Here is a 16,614-nt window from a genome sequence, read left to right on the forward strand (position 1 = left end):
TTGAAATTCATGGTTGGTACAAAGCCCAAACCAAGACTTAATACACGTATCTGGGCATCTGTTAATACTATGTCTGAAAGATTTATAACACATGTCATTTGTATTTTGTTTGATTCCTCGTTTCCCTCAACCTGTATCCTGGCTTCTGCTGGCCTTTTGCCCCTCCCCCTCTGTCTGGGTTGCTCTGGGGCAAGGAAAAAACCTGTTGCAAATGTTCTTGCCCAATATCTGAATTAGTTGGTTTAGCTAGTCCGCCCCTTAATTCTGTTAATTCCTTGGCTGGTTCACTAGCTTTATATTTACTTCCTGTCTCCCTTTGTCCATTACTTTGATTAGAGATTATATTTCTGTGTGTGAATATTTGTAGGCTCAACCGGGCCATTTTTCAGAATGCCTCTCGGTGTTATAGTCTCATCCCCACTAGCACTATCCCCTGACTCTGCCTCAGTGTCAGAAAAGGTCACTTGAGTCTGTCTCCTACCCCTCCTATTACGTCTCCCTCTACTACGGTTCTGTTGTCTGCGAACCTGGGTTCGTCTTGTCCGATTCCACACATAAACTGAGTCTGTGTCATAGTCTGTCTGGTCGCGTATATATTTATTGTGCTTTGTATCAATAACTGATTTCTTAACCTCAACAATAGTATTTCTCAAAACCATGTCAAATCTACCATAATCTATATCATTTCTTCTAGAATTGAGTTCTGTTTGTATTTCACATATGTTTTCTCTAACACAGGACAACATTTTCGTTTTATATTCACAAAGCAATAACATTAATCTCACAGAGCATTCTGTTAAAATTATATTCCAAGCTTTTATAAATTCAGAGTCATTTGTATCAAATGTAGGATACTTGTTGATTCGTAATCCTCTTGGGACAATACATAACTCAATATATTTGTTCATAGACCAAATGTCCCATTGTAACTTTATTTCTCTGATTTTAGGCTTTTCCATATCATCAAAAAGTTCCCCTAAAGAGGAATAAGCTTTGTCAGTTGAAAAAATCCTGGAAAGTTCTGTATCCGGTTCACCCCCAGTCTCTATCGGTTGTAATGAAAAATATTGAGTGACCATAACATTGTCCATATTAGAGTCCCCCTGCATGTTTAGAGCTGACCTCTCTAGCGCTGCCCAGATGCGCTAACAAATACACAATACCAAAAGCAAGATGAGAAGGTCAGTTACATAAACAATGAAGATGATGCAAAGAAACTTTTTCATTCATGCACCACAGCAACTAGAGTTACGGTGTACCCAGAGCAAGTGTACATAAGAATCGTAATCTGTATGCAGTAGAGATAGTCAAAAGATACAGTCTCACCTCTGCTACTTCCACCCGGGGAACTTTTAAAATTCAGCAGGATCCTGTAAGTAGAGCCGATATATGTATGCACCTCCACTTTGATCTGTATCTCCGTATCTCGTCCACCGCTACCCGGCACTTTTCCAGAGGCACTGTGTTTCCGCGCCCACCAGGGGGTGTGTCCAAGTTACAACAGATGATCCTCCAACCGGATAGCTTAGACAGGTACCACGCACGCCATCACTCAAACGCCTCCACTCGGAATCCTCCAATCCTCCGGCTGCCTTTCCTGCGCCTTTTTGTACAGACCAATACTGGGGCTCCACTGGGCTTAGTGCGTTCTGTGCTCAGCGTTCAGCGTAGTAATGTTACTGAATGCTCTGGGGGATCATTTGCAGCAAGCAATGCAGGGACACTAGCGCTCTCAGGGCAAGGAAATCCACCACAAAAGAAAGAACATAGAGCGCTAGCGTAAATAAAACATAACCTTTATTTGGGTTATTAAAAACAGGACATATAGTCAAATCAAATGGATAGAGATGGGATACCTCTGGCTGGCAGGCTTACGCGTTTCGGCATAGCCGTAATCAAAGCATACTATGCCAGCCACAGGTGTGCTTTATATACAAAATTAGAAACAACACCATTGGTTAAAAAGGACATATCATTAAAAACAACAATACGCCCAGAGAAATTTACATTTAACCCCCCATGTTCCGGAGGTGAAAAAACAGAATTAATCCTTAATAACATATTGAATCTATGTAGATATTTTAGAAACACATAAAGTTATACACAAGAAATGAATCGTCTACCATAAGCGTTGTATAAGTTCTTATATTTGCTACCTTCAGACCACAGTCACAGTTTATCACGTCATGTTTATAGCCTACAGTAACGGCCTTCTATTTGAATAAGTTATAATGTTAAATACATAATACAACTGTTTGCTATCGTCACTTGGGCTAAAATAGTGTGAATATAGTGGTCTCAAGATATATCAGACAAATGTATTACAACAGTATATTTCAAGAGACATTAAGTATAATATAGTATAACATAATGTCTCACAGATCTATGCATCAGTACACATAAGGATACTAGAAGTTGTAACTATAGACAAATGAAATATATATACGTATATAAAACTCCTTGCAATAGAACATTCACCTGCATATAAGCTCTATCCAGCGCTTTGATGCCACAAAGGCCTATCAAGCTTAAAATCATGCAACAATTATTATTATAATAACAAAACGCTGGGTAGTAGGTTATAGTCATTGAAACGCACCCAATACATAATTATGGATTATGCCATGTTTATCTGTGAGACATGATGTTGAATCTATTGGTTGCCCTTAAATGTCTATTACATGTTAGTACATCATAGAGGTTGTGTTAATAGGGGGGGGTTTGTGGGGCTTTTTTGGGGGGGGTTTAAGTATGTTTTTGAGAGGTATTTTTAATGTTTTGTAAAAGATCGGGGGAACATTATTCCCAATAGTTTATAAGGTCGAACTCTGAGTTCAGGCCTTTTGGTATTCTGGTATCTATTTTTAGGATCCACAACATTTCCCTTTTAGATAGGGTTACTCCACGGTCACCCCCTCTTTTTGGTCTAGGAACCATATCTATTGGTTGCCATGAAAAACAAGTAAGATCTTTCTTATGAATGTGAGCAAAATGATGCACCACCGGGGTAGTCGCTTTGCCTATTCTAATGGTAGACAAGTGCTCAATTATTCTTGTTCTAATGTCCCTAGTGGTGAGCCCGATGTACTGTTTTCCACATACTGTGCAGGTTACACAGTAGATGACAAAAGTAGATGTGCAATTGAGACAGAAATTAATCTCATAGGTCTTCCCTGTTGTAGTAGAGGTAAAATGATCTGACACAGTTAGATAGTCACATGCTCCACATCTTGAACTTCCACATTTGTAGGAGCCTTTACAACTAAGCCAGGCACTCCCCTGAGTGATGGTCTTTGGTAAAACTGTTGGGGACAATATGTTACCTAAGCTCTTGTTTCGTCGATATGAGCATCTGAGCCCTTCTTTGACACATTGTGTAAGTCTATCGTCTGCTATTAACATACCAAAATGGTATTTGACGATTCTGCATACTTCCTCATATTGCGCACTGTATTCAGTGACAAATGTGACCCCCTTCTGGGCCTTCCCATTTACCTGGTTTGGTTTATCCCTTAACAGATCACGTCTGTCCATTTTATCCACCTCTCTTTGAGCCCTATTTATTACTTTTCTTGGGTAGCCTCTCTGGGACAAACGTTTCCTCACTTCCATCATTTGGTTGGCACTCTCATTGGCCTCGGAACAATTCCGTTTGGCCCTTATGAGTTGCCCCTTGGCTATGGCATACGGCACATGTCTGGGGTGGCAGCTCTTTGCATGTAGTAGTGAGTTGCCTGATATAGGTTTTCTATATCAAATAGGGCTGACAAGGCTTGATATTGTTGTATCAAGTGGACCAAGTAAACATAGTGACACTTATAGGTTTTTCAGGTCCTTATATGTGGATGAAAGTCAGCAATCAAACATTGTTATAGTCTTTTGATGCTTAGCCTAGGCTCATTGCCTCATGTAAATAATCTATACAGCCATAGAAAAAATAGGGGAAGGATATAGGAGGGTAACAAAGTAACTTGGAGGGAAATGGAGAAAAGAACAGTTTCACAGATGCAGCTGTTCAAGGTAAGATTGTAGACGAGCCAGCATGGTAAAATGTGTTAGACTCTAAAGAAAAGGTCTATTGCCTGCAACCATGTTTTATGTGCCTGAGGGATTGGGTATGGAAATCTGTGGGTTGTCGTTTGCGTTTGGGGTTTTATATGGAGAATAAAATGATTCCCAGTAAAATTTAACATCGCTGAAGAATGTGGATTTATTTCTCTTATAGTAGCCATATTCTTCAAGGGATATGAGCTCATCTGTTTTAATAAGCCACAGGTTTAGTATAGGTGTTTGCTGCGACTTCCAATGGAGGGCTATTAACAATTTCGCACTAGTGTAGTTGTAGTTTGTAGTGTAGTTTCAACGCCCTGCCAGAAGGCAGCTAGTTTGCTACATCGCCACCACAATTGGGTCATGTTCTCTATATTGCATCCTCTCAAGCAGAATGCTGAGGAGGCCGGTCATATGTTTCTAAGTCTAACTTCGGTGAGATACCAACAAAGTATAATCTTGAAGTTGAGTTCAAGAATTTTGGGAGAAGTGGAAGATTTGCCTGTGTTTAGAATACATTTTCGCAGTTGTTTGGTATCTAAAACGGTGCCTAGATCTCTATGCCATTGGGTAGTGTAGGAAGGGAGAGACAAAGATTAAGCATTATGTAGCAAGGATTTTGCAATTGAGAGGGAGCCCATAGCAATCGCGTCAGAAAGGCAGACTTGCTCCAAGGGGGTAGGAGGTCTAAGTAGATCCTGCCTGTGCAGGGATTTGTGAATAAAGTGGTGAAGTTGAGAATATCTAAGCCAGGTTGAGAAAGAGCCAAATAAAGTGTGTTGTATGTCAGTTTGGTTCTTCAGTTTACCTTGATCTATCAGGTGCGCGATGGGGACTGAATCAGAAAGTTTGTGTACTATGTGTTCCTTTTTATGTGTCTCATATCCTCCCATAAATTCTATATTTGGGAATACCGGGGAAAATGGAGTGGAAAGGACTGGGTTTATTTTGATTAGGTAGTCCCATGTGGTAAAGTCTTGCCTATACAGGGGGAAGAAGCACATGCAGGTGTGCGCTTGTGTTTTGGGAGCCAACATAGAGGTCATGGCGTGGGGGATTTAAGCAGGTGGGAGTCAAGTGTCACCCAAGCTTTTGAACTTTCTCTGCAGTGCCAATCCAATATTGTCACGCCGTGCCACTCTAGTCAATGCTAGGGGCGCGGCGCCTGCTTCCCTGCTTGTTGTCAAGGGCTGTGTCGGCTCCTTTTGCGTGCGGCGGTGACGTCATCGCCGCAAGCTCCTCTCACTGTGAAGCCGGTCAGGATCTCCTGTAGTGCACTTTCTACCTATCACTGCCCAAGTATAAGTGTTACTCTGTGTGCTCCTGGGTGTCTTGGTTATTGTATAATGGATTGCCATTACGTTATTGCCTGTCTGACTACTCTGCCTGCTTAACCCCTAAAGTACTGGATTGCCTTACTGTTGATGAACTCTGCCTGTCTGACTACTCTGCCTGCTTAACCCCTAAAGTACTGGATTGCCTTACTGTTGATGAACTATGTCTGTCTGACCACTCTGCTTGCTTAACCCCTAAAGTACTGGATTGCCTCATTGTTAACAAACTCTGCCTGTCTGACTACTCTGTTTGCTTAACCCCTAATATACTGGGTTGCCTTACCGTTGCCAAACCCTGCTGCCTGACCATTCTAGTGGTTTACCTTTGGACTGCCTTACTGTTGCCAAACCCTGCCTGCCTGACCATTCTAGTGGTTTACCTTTGGACTGCCTTACTGTTGCCAAACCCTGCCTGCCTGACCATTCTAGTGGTTTACCCTTGAACCACCTTCCTCTGATTTCCTGCTTGCTGTCATCAAAGACTATCCTGCCTATAGTAAGTACCGCTACCTCATCTTGCAAACTTTCTCTACTCTGGGATATCCCCTATCATTCCGGCTCGATGCTGGGATAAGAAGACTACTGGCCGAGTTCGGTCTGATAGTGGACTATCCCATGAGCATTACAAATATTTTCTGAATTATAGTTGCGTGATAATATAAGTGGATATTCAGCAGGCCTAAGCCTCCATTTTGCAACGTTCTATACATTGTGTTTTTGTTGATGCGGGGTCGAGCCTTGCCCCAGATAAAGGAGTTAATCGATGTTTGTAGAAGCTGGAGAAAGGATTTGGGTAATGCTATAGGCATGGCTTGTAGGATGTACAGGATTTTAGGAAGAACTGATATTTTGACTGACTGTATCCTCCCCCACCAGGACAAGGGTTTATATTTCCACACTGAGAAAGAATGATGTATTGATTTAAGTAGGGGGGTATAATTTAGAGAGAATAATCGCTGATGATCTGGTGATAACACCACTCCCAAGTATTTCAGATGTGAGGTTTGAAGCTTGAGTGGACATATGTGTTGTAAATTTGCACAATCTGCATGGATAAATTTAGTATTTCTGATTTACTTTAATTAATAAGGAAATGGGAAAAATTGCTAAATCTGTCAAATTCAGAAATTAGTGCTGAAAGGGAAAGGGTGGGGGAGGATAAGGTAAGCAGGACATCATCCGCGAACATGGCTATCTTATACGAGTGTGCGCCTTTTTGGATTCCATGTATGTTAGGATTATTCCGTATGCAATTTGCCAAAACCTCCATAGTAAGTATGAAGAGGAGAGGAGAAAGAGGGCATCCTTGACGGGTACCGTTGCTAATGGGGAAACTTTGTGAGAGGACTCCATTTGTACGTATTTTAGCTGTGGGGCTTGAGTATAAGCGAGATATTCGTTGTATCATAATGTTGCCAAAACCGAATTGTCTAAGGATGCCATGGAGAAATTTCCAGTTTAGCCCATCAAAGGCTTTTTTCAGCGTCCGTCAAGACCAGGACCGCGGGAATTTGATGTGTTTTCACATATTCCATGAGATGCAACACACGGATCGTATTGTCCCTGGCCTCCCAGAGCGGAAAAAAGCCTGCCTGGTCCACATAGATAAGAGTGGGTAGTATTTTATTAATACGTTGTGCGAGGATTTTGGCATAGATTTTTATATCTCCATTTAGCAGAGAGATTGGGCAATAGCTACTTGGATCTGTGGGGGTATTCCCTGGTTTAGGGATAATTGATATATGTGCTTCCAGTATGCTTGGTGAAAAGTGGTCAGTATTGTCAAGGGAATTAAATAATTTTGTTAGATGTGGGACTAAGATATGTTGGAACCATTTATAATATAGTGCTGCTAAACCATCGGGTCCTGGGCTTTTATTCATGGGGGTGTTTTTTATTGCTGCAGCAACTTCTTGGGCAGTTATAGGTTCATCTAACTGATTAGCTAGTTTGTCTGGTAATACTTGTATGCCCGACTCATATATATATTGGTTCATTGCTGAACGGTCTGCTTAAGTGTCAGAAGGGGGTATGTTATCAAGGTTATTATAGAAGGTTCGGAAAGTGTCAGCAATGGTCCTACTATCAAATATATGTTTTGTGGGGTCCAACGGAGAGGCTATTTTGCGAATATAGTTACTGTTTATTCTAGTCTTAAGGGCTCTAGCAAGAAGAGATCCTGTCTTGTTACCTTCTGTAAACTATAGTTTCCTGAGGCGCAGTGCCTTTCTGTGCGCATCTTTGCTTAGTAGTAAATTTAATTCCCTTCTAATTTTGAGTAGTTGTGTAGTGCAATGAGGATCTGTAGGTGATTGCATGTGTGCGGCTTCGCATTTTCGAAGTTGTTGGATTAAGTTATTATAAAAGATATTGTAATTTTTTATGAGGATAGATTTTTTTTTATGAATTTGCCCCTGATAACGGCTTTATGAGCCTCCCAGATTAAGCTATTTGGTAGAGAAGTGGACGTATTATGCTGAAAATAGTCTGTAAGGGTACACGTAAGCTTTTCCATTATAGGAGGTTGTTGCAGTAGATTTTCATCAAGCCGCTAACAGTGGTCTATGAGGGGTTTATCTGTCCAGGTTAAGGACAATGAGACCATGGAGTGGTCTGACCAAGGGGTTGGGAGTATTTCAGAGGATTGGGCTAGAGGGAGGCTATTTTGATCAATATAGATGTAGTCGATCCTCGAATATGATTTACAAGGATTAGAATAGAATATAAATGTTTTCTGCATGGGGTGATGTATTCTCCAAATATTGATTAGAGTTGCTTCACGTAAGGAGTTAGAAACTGCCCCTAATGAGCTTTTGGGTAGGGTTCCTCTTTTATTAGAGCAGTCTAGGGGTGGTTTCATTGCATTGTTATAATCGCCTGCAAAAAATATAGTTCCTTTGGCTACTCCCATCATCACTCCAACAACTGTTTTTGGGGCATAAATATTAACCAAAGTAATAGAGTGGCTATAAAGGGTCCCCACCAGGATGAGATATCTCCACTCATTATCAGAAAGTTCATGTGTGACCTGGAATGGCATATTACGGTGTAGAAGGATACCCACCCCATTACATTTTGTAGTGTTCGAGTTAAAGTAGCCTGTAGAGAAATGTTTGGATGAGAATTTAGGCTCCGAGGTTTTGAGAAAATGCGCCTCTTGCACAAAAATGATATCTCCCTTGTGTTTATAAAACCAGTTTAAGGATATGGATCTCTTTGTTGGGGAGTTTACTCCTTTAACATTTTGGGTAATGATTGCTATCTCAGGAGTGACCATGTTGGATGGTGGGGTCGTGAGCTTGTAGGGCTAAGAGGGGATATATGTGGGGTTGGCATACAGAGCTAAGGCTTTTATGTAGTGTGTGCATGGTTGCAGGCTTACCGGATGATCTTGTCTCATTGGTGGGAAGAGGTAGATAAAGACAAACAATTTTGAGCAGATGCATAAGCAAGAGTCGTTCATCTGTGAATAGACAAGGGAAAAACATGTAAATGCATCATTCAATCCCAAATACAACCGAATTACAAATTAACAACAAACAAAACTGAAGTTAATACTTAGAAAAATATTTTAATCTAGTGGGGGGGGTAACATAGTGACTTTGAAGTGTCACTAAGATGGGCAATTTCCATCTGATTGGGGTTATTGAGTTTCGTACCAGGAAGAATGTTATGGGGTCAAACAGTAGCCGTGTTCGGCACAATTGGATATGTTGGGGGTGATGTAAAAAGAGGGAAAGAATATGAGGGGAGTATTTGGGAAATTCAGCAAAATGTGGTTTAAAGATACACATATACCTCACCAAAGTGAGTCTCTTATTACATTCTAATTAGGTGGAAATGTAGTTCAGGTAGGGTCCTCAATTTCTTGGTTTGCTTGTGTGGCCACTTTAGTGCTTTTCCTTTGGATTGGGTTCCAGTTGGAACGTTGTTGCTTTAGCGACGAAGGTGTTGGGGACTTTTCTGCGGTGTCAGCAGATCTAGGGGAGGGTATGGTTGGAGCTGGAATCTTTAGGCTTTTGCAGAATTGCCCCAGATCATCAGGAGACCGGTATGTTATTATTTTGGAGTTCTGAAGTACCTTGAGGCCAAAGGCAAATCCCCATCTGTATGGAATTTTAAGGTCTTGTAGATGGTTGGTCAGATACCTGACCTCTTCTTTTTTCTAGCGTAATTGTGCTAAGGTCAGCATATATCTGAAGTGCATCTCCTTCAAAGCTAACTTGATGTAGCCTACTGGAGGCTAACATTATTGTCTCTTTATCTTTAAAGCTGTAAAATTTAAGGATTATGTCCCTAGGAGGATTGTCATCTGGAGGTTTGGGGCGCAATGCCTGGTGTGCCCTTTCCATAGGTAAATTTAAAGTGTCATCCTTCAGTAGGATGTTGAATAGCCTGTCAGGGCAACTGAGTATTATTGAATTATATATATATATATATATATATATATATATATATATATATATATATATATGCATATATATTTATCTGCACATAGATTTATGATAAGCCCAAGAACTCATATTTTATTTGCTTTGTGAAACTGCTTATGAGACTATTTACAACAGTTCTATTCACTGTAGACTACAATCCTCCCCCACTCAGTATGCAAAATTACAATGCATCCAAGTGAGAACAAAGGCTTAGACTGTTGTATAAAAAGACAGATGGTTTCCAAAAAGTTAGTCATCTGTATATTCCAGGTCTTAAAGAAGATCACAAGCCAAAAGATCCCAATTATCCATTTCAAAGGAAGCCTGGATAAATAATTTTTTCTTATCTAAAAAAAAACAGCCGGTCCATCTGTGAGAATGTTTGAATCCACAAATATCTTCAAGAAATTGTAGCTTTTACCAACTACATGTTAAATGATTCCCTGTTGAGCTCCATACACATCTGACCCGGATTTAAGATTTCAAAATACCTTAGCCTGTGTACTTTTGAAAGCAGAATATTTAATATATACCTTAGACATGTCATTACATGTCTATAATGCAATTCAGATTGAAATAAATTAGTATATATAAAATGTTTAAGTTATTCCAAAAAAAATACAATTTCTCTGTGTTCCAGGAAGCTAATGGAAAATGACAGGAAGAACATTAATGGATATGAAATTGTCTGTTCGTATAATATTAAATATGAATGTCTGCTAAATGAAAAATATAAATAACCTAATCTTTTATTTTTCAGGCATGTTTAATAAATACACACATGGTTGTCCCATAAAGAGGTGTACTGAATATGAAACGTGCTGTGTTTGTATATAAATGTGGGAAAATGACCAGGTGACATTTTGAATGGATTTTGGGATAGTAGTAATATGATGTTAAAAACAAAATGTGTTTGGTATTGGGGTAATCAGAAAAATCATATGATATTAGCCCATCTATAATTAATATTGTAAGCGATTGATACAAGAGATTATAATGATTTAAATAATCATTTTTATAGGATATTTGAAATGTTGTTACTGTATAGAAATTAAAAGGAAACTGTTTGTCTCTGTCTGCTGCCCCCGATGGCCAAAATCCAGTATTACAGCCAAAAGATTTGACTGTTAAAAGATGTTTTTCCATAGTAACCATGCATCGCCTAGGGTCAATCAGAGATGCTTCCCAGGTGACCAATGAGATGATCAGTTTCTGTAAGGGCCTCAAATATCCTCACCAATGATTAGACAATATAAGCTTAATGCAAGATAGGAAAAAGGCTACTGCTGATTTTTGCTAGATTGACTGAAAACTGTTGCGTGGTACACAGTAAAACTATAAGCAAATTGGGCCATACCTTCCTTATCCATTGCAAAAACACGTATTTTCATATGAGGGTGGACAAAAAAGTTTTGAAAATGAATATTTGATTTTGGTCATTTTGGGTAAAGTATTAAGAGATTGCTAAATATAGGTAATTTTAAAACAACACTCCTTGTTGCTGTAATTAGCAGACTTAAAAGAACAATTGTATTTTAAACTAGTATTTCATAGCCTGGGATTTTTTTTAAACTAATCATTAGTGCCAAGTAGTTTATCCTGGCAAATATATATATCTTAGAACTGGTCTTAATTGTAAGTAACTAAGAATTTATTTCAGCTTAGAGAAATTGGCATTTAAACTGACTGTTTACATATAGAATATATATATATATATATATATATATATATATATATATATATATATATATATATATATATATATATAAAAATAACTTCTGGTGTTTCAATTAGAGTGTATATTGTCCTATTGTTTAATTAAGCACTGTTAAAGTTGTACCAGTTTGAATGTTAGTGGTTTATATTATGGTTTCAGTGTGATATTGTAATGCAATTCAATGTGAATAAGGTTAGTTATAAGTTACAATTTGGTTTACTTTGTAAAGAGTATAGCATATTCTAATAATATAAACACTGTATAGTTTGACTCATATTCTGGTTCCTACAAATATATTTCAATGTGTTTATAGATATTAACTAAGAAAAAGAATTCAGGAATTTATATTAATTTTATTGTCTTGGTATATGCATTTTTATTGGGGGTATATTTTAAAAAATAATTATTAAATATATTGTGTTATAACTCAGCCATATACTGACAAGCCGCTGAAGGTGTTCTTGCAGAAGATTAGGGGTTATTTTTTCTGAGATTCATCTAATTCTTAGGTTTTGACACCTTCCTCTATTGTCCAAATCCTCTACTTGAGTTTGTAACTGTTGGATTTGTGTATCATGCACTTGAATCCTGCAGTTTTGAAGATCTATGTCATTGTTATATTGTTCCATGTTGTCCTCAATTTGCACAACTCTATCACTGAGGTCTGATAAATCTTTTTTAACCTCTGAGTGTCCATCTTTGATGAGTTTCTCCACTTTCATGAAAAAGGATGCAAAATCAGCTTTTGTTGGCAAATTAAAGATGTCTGCTCTAGTCAAAGTGGATGACGGAGAATATGTCTTCAGACACAGCTTCTGAGGCTTGTGAGTTTTCAGGGTCTGTGGCGGCTGATTCCAGTACTTTAAAAAAGTTGCTCATTCTAGTACCTGCTGTTGGAGGTCCTTTGCTGGATTTGTCGGGATGTGTAGCCCTTCTAGACGCCATCTTGGATAGAGTAGGTGTGTAGTAGGAGCTTATTTGTAAAAAGATTGAATGGAAGCTCAGTAGCAGTATTTCCTTGCAGGGTAAGGGATATTTATCTTCCAAGCACAAATGCTATTGTCTCCTATATTTGATTTGAAGTAAAAATCTGTGTCAGGAGTGCTTGCAGCAAGTTTATGTGGTTAGTGATTACAGGTGTTTACTGCCACGCTGAGTTGTTATAAGGTTTGAGGTGCTTTAAGGAAGTTCTTGTGTATTTTAAATCAGACCTGTATTAAATTTTAATAAAAAGGGCAAAATACTGCACAACAATTCAGCTCATTCCGTTGAATATGTCTTTCACTGGCATATATAATGGCGGTTGTCAGAAATGCCCCTTATTTTAGGTTGTGTGCCCTGATTTATCTTTGTGGCTCAGAGAAGTTTGCCAAGGGCCCTTATAGTTATATCCCCTATTGTTGGTGTGATATGCAGGCTATTCAGAATCAGCTCATAATGTGGCCCGTGATGCACTTTCCATACTGCACAATTTTGGTAGGCCTCGGGTAAAAAAATGGAGCATTCCGCTGCTCGTTTTCTGGTTTTAATTACCCCATGAGGTGCTCTCAGCTGTCGGGTCTGTGATTATGGATATTATAGCCGAAGATCTGTACCCGGTGTCAGGAATAATAGTCTTGGAAGCCGCCCACGATCCGGAGCTACATCACAATGCGGCCATGATGGTCGCCGGCCGGCTCCACTCCCCGTAACATCTATTTTTGTATCCATATTTATAACTTTGTCAAAATATTATTTATTTCCCTCTTTTCATAATGTTTCAAATTGTTCTTTCTGCTTGGGCATAAAAATAATCTTTATTTTTTCAGTTCTGCCTTAAGAGATAAAATTGTCCTGGACATTTCTAACCCAGGGTTTTAAATGACAGATATCCATACACCAAAATTGTTAGCATCCATTACTATTAATTCAATATATTTTAGAAAGTTTTCTTTGGCTACATTCCCAATAAAAAAAAAAAAAAAAAAAAAAAAAATCATCAATGTAGCAGTGAGGAATAAATATGCCTTGTGCTCAGATATTTTGGCAAAAAATAAATATAAAGATCTTCTCAAAGTGCCATAAATAAATTTGCATAACTGGGCACATACCTTGCCCCCATTACCATACTTTTAATCTGAAATGTTCAGAACTGATATGTCCTGCACTGATATTAAACTAATAGAAAACATACTGTATATCCAAAACTTCTACAGTAACCATGGCAGATAAACAGATATCACTTAAAACAGTGCTGTATCAGTGGAGGAAAACTCAAAGATAAAACAGAATAATCTGATTCTCTATCATTCATGTTATGTGCTAGTGAGAAAATAAAATTTGTACTGTAACGCAAAATGTAAAAAATGTAGTTAACAGTTCCTAAGATAAGGGCTCAACAATAATGAATAAATAAAGGATATTACATTCTATAATGATGAATAAGAGACAGTAGGGTTGACAAATTTTAACAGTGAACAAGTCCATCAGATTCACACATGGGGGCCGAATTATCATTGTGCGAGCAGACATGATCCGATATTGCGGATCATGTCCGCTGCACATCGATAAATGCCGACAGCATATGCTTTTGGCATTTATCAATGCACCAGCAGATCTTGTGAACTGCTGGTGCAATACCGTCCCCTGCAGATTTGCGGCCAATCGTAGGGGGTGTCAATCAACCCAATCGTATTCGATCGGGTTGATATCTGTTGATTTCTGTCCGCCGCCTCAGAGCAGGCGGACAGGTTATGGAGCAGCAGTCTTTAGACCACTTATCTGAATGTTGTCCTATGAAGAACAAGTCTTACATATTCTGTTGTTTGAACTTGAAACCTTATCTTCCAATAGATGAGAATACAAGAATTGTAGGTCCAGCTTGGCTAACTCTGAAGTTGCAATTCAAGTATGGTGACCACAACCTTTTAAACATCCATACTGCTTATCCAATTAGCCTGCAATCTCTCATCACCCTTCTCACAATAGAAAAGCAATAGTAAAACGTATGGGTATTCATCCTGATGTGGATACCATCCACATCAGGAAGGATTGCAGTTAGGATCAACTGCAGTTAGGATCAACTGCTACCTTGCCAGGAAAAGGTTTGCATGACCTTTAATAGAAGACTGGTAGGTAGCGACAGAAAAATAAAAGTCTGAAGTCTATCTTAGATACACTTGTATAAACAGAAACAACAAAAATAAATAAGTGGTCAAAAGTGTTCACAATATTGCTAATACAAGTTAGGAAATGTATCTATTAGGAGACAAGAGTTTTGCCGATTTTTAGAGATTTTGACCAGTTTATTATGAGCCAAGTTAAACAATTGATAAAAGTAGAAAACATAAATGTAAAAACTTATAAATTCACAATCTTGTCAACAGATTTATACAGGTACTGTGTAACCGACTTTCTTTTGAAATGAATGCTTGGTTTATGTAAATTAAGTTATTCTGAACATACATTCACCTCCCATAGCTGTGTATTTTTTTATTTGCAACGTTAAATACATTAGCTTTATGAAGTGTAAACAAAAATTCAAATTCAAATATGAATTTGGATATTCACAATCAATATTAGTAAGTATTTATAACACATAATAATAATATAATAAATAAATATTAGAGTAGAGTTAAAGTGCACATGACATGCGTTGCAAGCCTTACTCTGCCACATACCTGTCCTTTATTGGTTTCAGCAGAGATGATTGGACAGGACCTGCTAAACAAAGCATGCTTTGGCAACAATATTACAGTGGCTAGCCCTGTTTACTCCAAGAACAAGTCTGGATAGGCTTTTCCAAATAAGGCGAGTGGTGGGTGGAGTTAGGATATTGAAAAACAATTGCAGTAAACAAGGTGTTAATCCAGTCAACCAGTGTTCACGCTTGCTAATTTATTGGCCAACTACAGAAGAAATTATAACTACAAGGTGTTCACTGTCCTCTTGACTCCTTCCACATAGACATACATAAAAATATACAATAGTGGAAAAGAATCCAGTGATTCAACCACAACAAACATACAACTTAAACATTGTGTCGTTGTGTTATATGAACAAAAATGTCATTGATTATAGAATAAACAAATATACATAAAAGAGTACAAAAAAAATATACAATAAATTCACTTTCTTGGCTGAGACTTTCAATATGATAATCTTCTAGGTTTAAAATTAAACTAGAAAAATGCACCAATAACACTGTTATGTAGCGCAAAGTATTTCCAAGCTGCATGAAGGTTACTTACATAAAATAGCAAAAATCTTTATTCAACAGTATAATATTAAAGTATTAAACATTTACGGCTAGATTTAGAGTTTGGCGTTAGCCGTCAAAACCAGCGTTAGAGGCTCCTAACGCTGGTTTTTACCGCCCGCTGGTATTTAGAGTCAGTCAGGAAAGGGTCTAACGCTCACTTTCCAGCCGCGACTTTTCCATACCGCAGATCCCCTTACGTCAATTGCGTATCCTATCTTTTCAATGGGATCTTTCTAACGCCGGTATTTAGAGTCGTGGCTGAAGTGAGCGTTAGAAATCTAACGACAAAACTCCAGCCGCAGAAAAAAGTCAGTAGTTATGAGCTTTCTGGGCTAACGCCGGTTCATAAAGCTCTTAACTACTGTGCTCTAAAGTACACTAACACCCATAAACTACCTATGTACCCCTAAACCGAGGCCCCCCCACAGCGCCGCCACTCTATTAAAAAATTTTAACCCCTAATCTGCCGACCGCACACCGCCGCCACCTACGTTATCCCTATGTACCCCTAATCTGCTGCCCCTAGCACCGCCGACCCCTATATTATATTTATTAACCCCTAATCTGCCGCCCACAACGTCGCCGCCACCTACCTACAATTATTAACCCCTAATCTGCCGACCGGACCTCACCGCTTCTCTAATAAATGTATTAAACCCTAAAGCTAAGTCTAACCTTAACCCTAACACCCCCCTAAGTTAAATATAATTTAAATCTAACGAAGTAAATTAACTCTTATTAAATAACTTATTCCTATTTAAAGCTAAATACTTACCTGTAAAATAAACCCTAATATAGCTACAATATAAATTATAATTATATTGTAGCTATTTTAGGATT

At 38.4% G+C, this 16,614-nt stretch overlaps 1 long non-coding RNA gene across 1 annotated transcript in view; it reads right to left on the minus strand.

The window, feature by feature from the left end:
• Positions 1-1,718: 1,718 nt before the first annotated feature.
• Positions 1,719-16,614, minus strand: part of LOC128655400 (uncharacterized) — a 47,047-nt gene continuing 32,151 nt past the window's right edge. The window contains exons 3-4 of the long non-coding RNA XR_008401779.1: positions 8,767-8,847; positions 1,719-1,774 (exon numbers count right to left, since the gene is read on the minus strand). This is a non-coding gene — a long non-coding RNA (uncharacterized LOC128655400). The remainder of the gene's footprint in view (positions 1,775-8,766; positions 8,848-16,614) is intronic.

Source organism: Bombina bombina, chromosome 4 (assembly GCF_027579735.1).
Source record: "Bombina bombina isolate aBomBom1 chromosome 4, aBomBom1.pri, whole genome shotgun sequence".
NCBI classification, from domain to species: domain Eukaryota; kingdom Metazoa; phylum Chordata; class Amphibia; order Anura; family Bombinatoridae; genus Bombina; species Bombina bombina.